Source organism: Cervus canadensis, chromosome 21 (assembly GCF_019320065.1).
Source record: "Cervus canadensis isolate Bull #8, Minnesota chromosome 21, ASM1932006v1, whole genome shotgun sequence".
NCBI lineage: Eukaryota > Metazoa > Chordata > Mammalia > Artiodactyla > Cervidae > Cervus > Cervus canadensis.
Window position 1 is genome coordinate 29,142,405 of NC_057406.1, and position 12,451 is coordinate 29,154,855.

Sequence of the window (12,451 nt, forward strand, 5' to 3'; positions counted from 1 at the left end):
GCATGATGCCTGCATAGTCATTGGGGATCGAAATGCCGTCTCTCGCTGTTGGGCCATAGTCACTATGTGGCTTCCATGCTGTGGTCACCTGTGACCCATCAAACTGCAGTCTCTTATTTATTGAAGATGGAAATGGCAACCCATTCCAGTATTCTTGCCTGGGAGATCCCATGAACAGAGAAGCCTTGTGGGCTATAGTCCATGGGGGTCTCAAGAGTGGGACGTGACTTAGTAACTAAACCTCCACCACCACCTCTTATTTATGGCCCAGCCAGTGAAAAAGAGGAACCCCAAAAGGACAAACCTCAACTATGAAGGAGGGGGAGGAATATATGTCAGGGACAATTTCCAATCTCGGTCACAAAATTATTGACCCAAATTATCTCAAACCTAAAGGTACAATACTGAGTTTTTAAAAAACACTGATATTAATATTTTTGATGGTAAAACTATGGCACATTTAGCTATTTAAACCAATTATCGTACCAAATAATTTAGATATAAGAAAAGACATTTATAAGACAAGGTGTTGTAGAGAAAAAGTTAGAAAGAGAGCCCTAGAAACATGAAGTACAAGAAAGATATGAAATATACTTTAAATTATTGATTTTTAACATATATTTTGTAGGAAAACTGTGCTCTTAAAGGACCAAAACTTTACTCAGGAGAGGTTGAACAAAATAGAGTAACTAAATTTTGTCTTTAAAAGAATATGAAAGTGTTAGTTGCTCAGTCATGTCTAGCTGTTTGCTACCACATGGACTATAGCATGCCAGGCTCCTCTCTCCATGGAATTCTCCAGGCAAGCATACTGGAGTGAGTAGCTATTCCGTTTTCCAGGGGATCTCCCCAACCCAGGGATTGAACCTGAGTCTCCCACATTGCAGGCAGATTCTTTACCATCTGAGCCACCAGGGAAGTGGAATACATTTCTTTAAAAAAAAGTTGTTTAATATTAGAAGGCTGTGATATGTCTATGAGGGCAGGAATTTATATTTTGTCCACAGTTATATTCTTGGCATCTGCAAAACTGCCTCCTACAAAGTAGTGTTAAATACATGTTTGTTGAGTTATCAAAGGATTGATTATTTATATTAGCCTGAAAAACAAGAAATATAAATTGCAAGTAGATTCCTAGAAAAGGGAATACATTCTATACTAACAAAAACAAAAACAAAAAAAACAAAAATGACACAGTAAATGAGATCACTTCCTCAATTTATTTAATAATATATTATGAGAAACCTCTAAGAAAAGAGCTATTTAAGTATATATGAGACTCACTGGAAATGTCAATATATCCTAATTTCAAAGCTCCCAAATTTCATCAAAGTAGAAAAAGTGGTGGGCATCAACTTACATAGAATGTAAAAACTCTGATTGCTGTGGCCAAAACTTCCAACACTATGTTGAATAGTAGTGGTGAGAGTGGGCACCCTTGTCTTGTTCCTGATTTCAGGGGAAATGCCTTCAATTTTTCACCATTGAGGGTGATGCTTGCTGTGGGTTTGTCATATATAGCTTTTATTATGTTGAGGTATGTTCCTTCTATTCCTGCTTTTTGGAGAGTTTTAATCATAAATGAGTGTTGAATTTTGTCAAAGGCTTTCTCTGCATCTATTGAGATAATCATATGGTTTTTATCTTTCAATTTGTTAATGTGGTGTAGTACATTGATTGATTTGTGGATATTCATATACACCATGGAATATTACTCAGCCGTTAAAAAGAATTCATTTGAATCAGTCCTAATGAGATGGATGAAACTGGAGCCCCTTATACAGAGTGAAGTAAGCCAGAAAGATAAAGAACATTACAGCATACTAACGCATATATATGGAATTTTAAAAGATGGTAACGATAACCCTATATGCAAAACAGAAAAAGAGACACAGAAATACAGAACAGACTATTGAACTCTGTGGGAGAAGGTGAGGGTGGGATGTTTCAAAAGAACAGCATGTATACTATCTATGGTGAAACAGATCACCAGCCCAGGTGGGATGCATGAGACAAGTGCTCGGGCCTGGTGCACTGGGAAGACCCAGAGGAATCGGGTGGAGAGGGAGGTGGGAGGGGGGATCGGGATGGGGAATACGTGTAAATCTATGGCTGATTCATATCAATGTATGACAAAACCCACCGAAATGTTGTGAAGTAATTAGCCTCCAACTAATAAAAAAAAAAAAAAAAAAAAAAGAATATAAAAACTTTTCAGCAGCAAATCACAAGAAAAGACAGGAGCTGGCCAGCAACAGTCATGAAATGGTGGGAAATGTAATGAAGTAGGTGCTGAATTTAAGGAAGAAAAGCAAAGAAGTACATGCCCTTATCGTTATGTATGTTGTTTGAACTTATAAGTTGTAATGTTTTCTGAATAAGTGAAAATGTGAAAAGCCCTCAAGTCTGCCATGTCTTTATATGACACTACTCATGAATATGCAAAAGGATGAATAATTCTTAAAATATGTAAGCAGAACAAAAGCACTAGGAGTGGGCTAAGAAAGATATAAAACATGGGTTGATGTGTTCTTATTCTTCATGTAATTGAGGCACATCTAGAGATTACTGAATTTTCTAATATGCAGGTGACTGGTAAATCAAGTATGTGGCTGACAGGTTCCAAATTTAAAACTATAATTTTTAAAAACTGTGTTTTTTAAAAAAAATTCTGTTATTAGAATTCTTTCTCACAAGCAATAAACAAATTTTACTTACAGAATCCTTTTTCATTGCCTTCAAAAAAGAAACATTATTTTACATTTTGTCAGAGAAAGATGATAAATATTTTAAATGGATTTGGGAAGAAGGGACAAAATATATCACAGACTCATCTTCAAAGCTTTCAAAGAACACATACCTCTTCTTTTTTTTTCCATTTATTTTTATTAGTTGGAGGCTAATTACTTCACAATATTGTAGTGGTTTTTGCCATACATTGACATGAATCAGCCATGGATTTACATGTGTTCCCCATCCTGATCCCCCCTCCCTCCCCATCCCATCCCTCTGGGTCTTCCCAGTGCACCAGCCCTGAGCACTTGTCTCATGCATCCCACCTGGGCTGGTGATCTGTTTCACCCTTGATAGTATACTTGTTTCAGTGCTATTCTCTCAGAACATCCCACCCTCACCTTCTCCCACAGAGTCCCAAAGTCTGTTCTGTACATCTGTGTCTCTTTTTCTGTCTTGCATATAGGGTTATCGTTACCATCTTTCTAAATTCCATATATATGCGTTAGTATACTGTATTGGTCTTTATCTTTCTGGCTTACTTCACTCTGTATAATGGGCTCCAGTTTCATCCATCTCATTAGGACTGATTCAAATGAATTCTTTTTAACGGCTGAGTAATATTCCATGGTGTATATGTACCACAGCTTCCTTATCCATTCATCTGCTGATGGGCATCTAGGTTGCTTCCATGTCCTGGCTATTATAAACAGTGCTGCAATGAACATTGGGGTGCACGTGTCTCTTTCAGATCTGGTTTCCTCAGTGTGTATGCCCAGAAGTGGGATTGCTGGGTCATATGGCAGTTCTATTTCCAGTTTTTTAAGGAATCTCCACACTGTTCTCCATAGTGGCTGTACTAGTTTGCATTCCCACCAACAGTGTAAGAGGGTTCCCTTTTCTCCACACCCTCTCCAGCATTTATTGCTTGTAGACTTTTGGATAGCAACCATCCTGACTGGCGTGTAATGGTACCTCGTTGTGGTTTTGATTTGCATTTCTCTGATAATGAGTGATGTTGAGCATCTTTTCATGTGTTTGTTAGCCATCTGTATGTCTTCTTTGGATAAATGTCTGTTTGGTTCTTTGGCCCATTTTTTGATTGGATCATTTATTTTTCTGGAAGTGAGCTGCAGGAGCTGCTTGTATATTTTTGAGATTAATCCTTTGTTGCTTTGTTTGCTATTATTTTCTCCCATTCTGAGGGCTGTCTTTTCACCTTACTTATAGTTTCCTTTGTAGTGCAAAAGCTTTTAAGTTTCATTAGGTCCCATTTGTGTATTTTTGCTTTTATTTCCAATATTCTGGGAGGTGGGTCATAGAGGATCTTGCTGTGAATTATGTCGGAGAGTGTTTTGCCTATGTTCTCCTCTAGGAGTTTTATAGTTTCTGGTCTTACATTTAGATCTTTAATCCATTTTGAGCTTATTTTTGTCTATGGTGTTAGAAGGACAAAGAACACATACCTCTTCAAAATGTCTTGTGCCACAAATTTTTCTTATTTCAGAAATGAATACTTAGAGAAAGGAACTCTGTGATAATCATTGAGAATATAGTTATTTCTTTTTTGTTCCTGCTACTCTCTGTGCCTGGAAGAGGACCTGGTACATAGTAGATGCTCAATAAATAGATAATGTATGATTGATTGAATAACTGACTAAAAAGTTGATTAGATGCTTATATAATCCTGGAACTTCAATTTACTGGAATTCTGCAAAGTTTACCTTCATCTATGAGTGTATCCACATAATCAGCTTTTGCAGTTGATGTATTTAAAGTGATATTCATAATAACTCTCAGAACTGGCACTTAAATATTTTGAATTGGCCAATTGTTCCAGCAAGAGCAGATGACTCATTTCCACTCCACTTTATCCTGAAGATTACTTTTAAAATACCACAGAGAAATATATTAGTGACTGGCATTGATGGATATTGGGAAATAATTGGTAACCAAATTTATGGAAGCAGAAGGGCTCAGTGGCACTGGGAAGAAATTTCCTAATCTGTGGAGAGAAAGTGATATTTCACTAATCTTGCCCTCTAAAAATTCTTTGCTGCAATTTCATACGTTCCCAAAATTCACATTTTAGATTGAAGCCCCTCACTTTTAACATATACTGCTTTGGTTATAAGTTGATGTGATGTTATCATCACTGCTGGGAATAATGTTCAGGAAATTAACATTATTTTATTAAAAGCTTCCAATATTATTCAAATTAATGATTGACTTGCAAGATTACTCTGAAACTTCCCATAAAACTTTCATTTTTTTTTAAAAGTCCTTATGTAGAGTAACTACTGCTCTGTGATTCCAGAGAATCACAACCTGATTTCTAAGCTTTCACATTCAGCCTACATAGGTATCTTGGGAATTGGGAGTGTAATAAGTGTTTTTAATTGATTGGAGAATTAAAATTTCATAATAGGACTGAATGATCAGTTTCTAAGAAGTGGTTTGCCAATTGACCTTAAAGGAAACCCAATAGAATTGTGGTGCAATTCTACTGAAATTATTCTCTCTAAGGTTACAGTGAAGGCTTTGCCAATTTTCCTCAGTTCTGATAATTTATAAAACCTCTGTTAATTTTTTATTATTTCATCTCCACTCTCCTCTGAGTTTTGTATCTTTCCTTTGTACCCTTCTCTCTGGCTGCTTTTACTTTTTACTTCACTTTGGATCTTCTGTTTTCTCCTGAGTCAGTATTTGTTAGTATTCACTTCCTGGCTCCCTATACATAATTTTAGGTTTTCAGTGTTCATTTCCTTGCTTAACTTCATCTTGCATCTGTGTCTGTGGCTTTACTAAGATTTATGAGCCCCTCTGCTCCTAGCGTGGCGTGGATCTCACCCAAGAGAGGGTAGCCTTCTACACCTCCCATCCTGCCACATTTCTAAATGTCAAACCTCTACTTTCATCCCTTCTCAGGATGCAGTTGAAATTCCTTAACATTTCCTATGAGGTTTTCCAGGATAGGGTCCAGGCTTACCTCTCCATGACCAAATTTTATCATTTACTCTCTAACAATATTGTTTTGGGGGCTTCCCAGGTGGCTCAGTGGTAAGCAATCTGCCTGCTGATGTAGGAGATGCAAGTTCGATCCCTGGGTCAGGAAGATCACCTCGAGATGGAAATGGTAACCCACTTTATTATTCTTGCCTGGGAAATCCCATGGACAGAGGAACCCAGCGGGCTACATTTCCATGAAACTGCAAGAGATTCAGACATAACTTAGCAACTGAACAACAGCAATATTGTGTTCAGTTCTTTAAATGCACTCTGTTCTTTCTCTGTCCATATGCTTCCCTGTGTGTGTACCACACCCTTCTCCCTAATGGGTAATGCCTTTTACCCGCAAGTCTTACTTTGCATATCCTTCCTTCAAAAGACCTTCACTGTCACCTTATGGCTTATAGATGGTAGAGCTACCTGCCTTTTGGCCTCTTGTACTTACTATCAGAGAATCCCTGATATCCCCTATTTTTTAATTATCTATTGACTTAATTTCCTACTGACTTCATTCCCTATTTCTGGAGGATAACACATGTGACTTGTTCTTTTTTTTTTTTTCTTGTATAGAAAAATGCCAAACATGAATTAAGCACCCAATTTTAAAAACTATTTTTATTTTTTAATTTATTTTTGGCTGTGCTGGGTCTTGGTTGCTGTGGGGGCTTTTCTCTAGTTGCAGTGCATGGGCTTCTCATTGCAGTGGCTTTTCTTGTTATGGAGCACAGGCCCTAGGCTTGTGGGCTTCAGTGGTTGCAGCATGTGGGCTCAATGGTTGCGGCACATGGGCTCTTGAGCACAGATTCAATATTTGTGGCACTCAGGCTAAGTTGCCCTGCGGCATGTGGGATCTTTCCAGATCAGGGATCGAACGCTATGGCTCCTGCATTGGCAGGTGGATTCTTTACCACTAAGCCATCAAGGAAGCCCCAATTTTTTTTTAATAAATAAAAAGTAGGTATTTTTTCATTCAGCATCAAAGTCCAAAGATTCAAAGCTATTAATATTTTCTTTCTGACTTGCCTCGATTTCTATGGATTTTCTCCAAATACTTGAATTTAGGATAACATAATAAAAGACATATAATTCATTTTAAACTAATTAAAATTTTATTTTTAAAATATAAAATTACCTTTGAGCATTGCTTTGACCATCCCCTATAAATTATACATATAACTCATTACCATTACTTCCTAAACAGTTTATAGTTATACATAATTTTTGGCCCAATGTATTATGAGGCTGTTTTTGAATTATTAACTAATCAGATCCTTTTAAAAAATATTTCTTTTGGAAATACTAGTTTTATTCTTTTGCAGAGAAAGACTAGAGGTAGCATATTTTTGACACTTTGGAATTTAAGTTTTTTGCAACGTATATATTGTTTTTAAAGAGTCATGTGCATTGGTTAATTTTCTATTGAAAGTTTCACAAAGTTTGATATATATAAAATTCTGAATTCATTTATTCTAATTTTTATGTGCTGTGTACTGTGGTTAGTTGCTCAGTTGTGTCTGACTTTTTGCAACCCCAAGGACTGTAGCCCTCCAGGCTGCTCTGTCCATGGATTCTCCAGGCAACAATACTGGAGTGGGTTGCCATGTCCTCCTCCAGGGGATCTTCCCAACCCAGGGAAGGGATTGAACCCAGGTCTCCCACATTGCAGGTGGATCTTTTACCTTCTGAGCCACCAGGGAAACCTAAATATAATCAGATATTTTCTATATAATTGATTAGGTGCTGAGAAATGTGTATAGAATTGGGCCTATGTCAAATTATCACTCAATTCCAAGAATTTGTCTTTCTGTATTTTGAAACATCTTAGGATTTTCATCTCTTATTACTTTCATGATTCCCTTTAACCACATTAAAAACAATCTTTCTATTCTACTTTGTTCAATTAACATAGCTGTCTCATTTTTCTCGATGCTCCCAAATGCACAGTCACCTACTGTTTTGTTTCATCTTTCCATGCTGTTTTGTTTTGGTGGTCTATCTTTTAAGTAGAGTTTATTTAATTTGGAGTGCTATGAAATGTCTTTTCCATTTCTCCTCAAGCCAAATGAGAGAGGATTCAAGGGGGCCCTTTAAGGAGATTGCCTTGTGTATTGCGGTCTGAGGCACAGATATTGCTGCTAGAAAAACCTGAAGTCTGGCTGCCTTAGGAACAGCTTGCTATTGCTGGAAGTCTTTGGAAGGAAGAATTCATTCAGGCTTCCTGGGGATGCCAGAGGGCCCACATGGAAGAGAAAGAATACCTGGAGCTACCTTGGAGGGGCTCTAGGCTCTTGAGAGAGTGGAATGGGCCTCAGAAAGTCAGGGTGAGGTCATCAATGTCCAGGCAGAGGAGACCACACTCATTTAAAGAGAGCAGCAGTGGGGGATCCCATTGCCAGTGATGGGACTCCATAGAAAGTCCAAACACTGTCCAAGAGAAGAATCAGTCTTAAATTCCTGCCAAGCCAGGGTATACCAGTGCCAGATTCTACTGGTGACTGTAGCATATGCATTAAAGGAGAACTTTCTTGGCCTTCGCTCTTTCTAATATGCCTTCCTGAAATCTAGATGCTCTAGAACCAGCCAACTGATGGGAAGAAGGGCAGTGAGTGAGAAGAAGGGAGCTAGAAACCTCCCCACGCTAGCTTCCTCTCTAAGGAAGGGAGGGAGGGAGGAACTTTGAATTAAGTTTGGGAGTCTTGAGTATTTCTTGAGAGTGATCATTTAAGTACCCAAATTAAATAGTTTGTGAGTAAAGATGACTAGAGGAACTTTTTTCTGAGAGTGATCAAAAAAGTCATGACATCTGCTTAGATTTCTGCTTTGAATTAACCTCAGAGAACAGATTTGAATGGGCAGAGGGAAAAGAATAGCTTTATGTTACTCTTCTGGAGGCCTAGTCAATAGCTGCCAGTGACATTACAGTTTTCTCTGTGTGTATTTTCCCCACATTGCTGGTTTTCTCAAATGCTGGTGTATATCAGAATACGTGGAGAACTCAGGACAAGCACAGTAGAGCAGGCTCATTGAAGAGGGTAGGCCTGAGCCTTTGGGTTTATGCCCAGTTCTTAGGTGACTCTGATTCCAATCAGAGTTTCAGAACCACTGTCTTGGATATGCTATAGTGGAAGAGTAGATGAGGCTGTCATAAGCTGCTTGCTTAATGCAAATTAAATCAAAATTCCCTCTGGATGCTACCTGTCATTCCTATGTTTCTCAAATTGCTGGTTCTTCCTATCTATATCTTAACAAACTTATTCCTGTGTCTCTTTCCTTTGCATCCTGAAGAGCTAGTGTTCTTATCACCATTCCATGATCATTCCATCATTTCATATCTAATTATATTTAGGAAGCCTCATATTTTGTTATAATCCTATGGATCACTGGTGACTCAGACAGTAAAAAGTCTGCCTGCAATGCAGGAGACTCAGGGTTGATCCCTGGGTTGAGAAGATACCCTGGAGAAGAAAATGGCAACCTACTGTAATATTCTTGCCTGGAGAATTCTGTGGACAGAGAAGCCTGGTGGGTTATAGCCAATGGTGTTGCTAAGAGTCACACAACTCGACTGAGTGACTAAGTATGCACTATGGATAGTCAGACAGTATAATCAGTGTCCCAGAAAAGGACATTGGCCTTGATACAGTGATCTCTTAATTAAGGAAAATTTCTCCCCTATTTTTTTAGATTTATTCTTTTCATTTTTGCTGTATAGCTTTCCATGTTAATATAAATTATTTTATAAAACCTACATAGTTTTCATTTAGGCTTTTTATTTTCATTTTCTGTTTCAGCTATTTTTTTTTCATTCTTTTGTATTTATTGTTAACATCCTAATATTCATTAAAAATATGGAATGCTTCACGGATTTACACGTCAACTTTTGTCAGGGTCATGCTAATCTTCTCTGTATTGTTCCAGTTTTAGCATATGCACTGAGCAGTCACCCAGCCAACATTTTAGAAAATGCACTTGCTGTATTTATGGATGTATCATTGGATTGTGTGTTAGTTTTCTGTGGTTGCTGTAACAAATTACCATAAATGTGGTGTTTAAAAACAACAGAAATTTATCCTCTCACAGTTCAGGAGGCCAGAAGACCAAAATTGGTTTCATTGGGACCTAAATCAAGGTGCTACCAGGGCTGTTCACCTTTCAGGGGCTCAAGAGGAATACTCTGTTCCTTGCCTCTTTCGGCTTCTGTGGCTGCTAGCATGCCCTCGCTTTTCACCACATTGTCAACATTTTCAAATCTCTAAGCAAAATTTGAATTTACTGCTCATTGGCAGTTATTTACTTAGCATTTATATTACAACTATATGCCTAGCTTTTATATTGCATTAGCTATTATAAGTAATCTCAGGATGATTTAAAGGATGTACATAGGTTATATGCAAATACTACACCATTTTATATAAGGGTCTGGAGCATCCTCGGATTTTGATGTCTGGTGAGTTTTGTTTCCTTTTTTCTGGATGTCTGTCTCAGAATTCTCTCTCCTCTCTCGTATAAGGATATATGTGATACCATTTAGGGCCCATAAGAAAGATAAGTTCTTCCTCTCAGTAGCTTTAACTTGATTGTATCTTTTGCCATGTAAGGTAATACATTTGTCCCTTGGTGTCTATTGTTGTTCAGTCACCAAGTGACTGAACTCTTTGTGACCCCATAGAATGCAGCCTGCCAGGCTCCCCTTTGCCCTTCACCATTGCCCAGAGTTTGTTCAAACTCATGTCCACTGAGTCAGTGATGCCCTCTGACCATCTCATCCTCTGTCGACCCCTTCCCCTCCTGCCTTCAACCTTTCCCAGCTTCAGGGTTTTTTCCAATGAGTCAGTTCTTCACATCAGTTGGCCGAAGTATTGGAGCTTCAGCTTCAGTCCTTCCAATGACTGTTCAAGACCGATTTCCTTTGGGATTGACTGGTTTGATCTCCTCGCAGTCCAAGGGACTCTCAAGAGTCCTCTCCAGCACCACAATTTGAAAGCATCACTTGTTTGGTGCTCAGCCTTCTTTATGGTCCAACTCTCACATCTGTGCATGACTACTGGAAAAACCATAGCTTTGACTAGACAGAACTTTGCAAAGTGATGTCTCTGCTTTTCAGTAAGCTGTCTAGGTTTGTCACAGCTTTTCTTTCCTGGCTGTAGTCACCATCTACAGTGATTTTGGAGCCCAAAAATACAAAGTCTGTCACTGTTTCCATTTTTTTCCCCACCTGTTACCATGAAGTGATAGGACCGGATGTCATGATCTTAGTTTTCTGAATGTTGAGTTTTAAGCTAGCCTTTTATCCTTGGGGTCTGTGGGGTATTAATTTCAGGACCCATCCCCACCAGACATCAAAATCTGAGGATGCTCCAGACCCTTACATAAAATTGTGTGGTATTTGCATATAACCTATGTACATCCTTTAAATCATCTTGAGATTACTTATAATAGCTAATACAATATAAATGCTAGGTATATAGTTGTAACATAAATGCTAAGTAAATAACTGCCAGTGAGCAGAAAATTCAAATTTTGCTTAGTGGAACATTCAGGATTTAAAAAACTATATTTTCAATCCATGAATGCACAACCCATGAATATGGAACCCATAGAAAGAGAGGATGTGAAGGACTTGCTATATTCATAGGTTCTAGGAATTGGGATTTGAGTGTATTGTCAGGGGCCATTTTTCAGACTACCATAATTTGTATTTCTCTAATAGTAAAATGCTGCCTATGTAATATTCCACTGTGTAAATATATAAGCTTATTCATGTTGATGGGCATTTAGCTTTCTGCTGTTGAAAGTAGCGCTGTTATAAGATTCCTATCCATGTCTCCTATTGTACATATCTATGAATTTTTCTAGCATATATGCCTGCAAATCAAGTTGCTGGTCATAAGGTTTATGAATGTTTGGATTTTGGAGGTAATATAAAATTGTTTTCCAGAGTGATTTCTTTCAGATAACTTTACAACAGGAATGTATAAGAGACCTTGGAATTCCATGTCCTTCCTGACACTTGACATTGCGAGATTTTTTAAGTTATGCAAATTTAATGGCCATAACATGGTATCTCATTTGGGTCTTGACTTACCTTTTAAGTTATGCAAATTTAATGGCCATAACATGGTATCTCATTTGGGTCTTGATTTACCTTTCACTTGATTTACCTTTCACTTGATTTACCTTTCACATGGTATCTCATTTGGGTCTTGATTATTAACAACACTGACTATCATGTATTTCTTGTTTATATGCATTTTCAGTTCAGTTCAATCGTTCAGTTATGTCCAACTCTTTGTGACCCATGAATTGCAGCACACCAGGCCTCCCTGTCCATCACCAACGCCCGGAGTCCACCCAAACCCATGTCCATCGAGTCGGTGATGCCATCCAACCATCTCATCCTCTGTCGTCCCGTTCTCCTCTTGCCCCCAATCCCCCCCAGCATCAGGGTCTTTTCCAATGAGTCAACTCTTCGCATGAGGTGGCCAAAGTATTGGAGTTTCAGCTTCAGCATCAGTCCTTCCAATGAACACGCAGGACTGATCTCCTTTAGGATGGACTGGTTGGATCTCCTTGTAGTCCAAGGGACCATATGCATTTTATCTTTAACTAAATGTTTGTGTCTTTTATTTATAACAGTTTCTATATTGATTATCTTATTGTTTTCTTAAGAGTTTTAAAATATATATTCTTTTATTTATTTGCTTATTTT

General features: G+C 38.1%; 1 long non-coding RNA gene and 1 other non-coding gene across 2 annotated transcripts in view; one reads left to right on the top strand and one right to left on the bottom strand.

The window, feature by feature from the left end:
- The window catches only part of LOC122423790, a 281,212-nt gene that overhangs the window by 237,181 nt on the left and 31,580 nt on the right, over window positions 1-12,451 (top strand). The window lies entirely within an intron of this gene.
- Window positions 9,585-9,686, bottom strand: LOC122424107. The gene has a single exon (XR_006264305.1). It is a non-coding gene; the product is annotated as a U6 spliceosomal RNA (small nuclear RNA).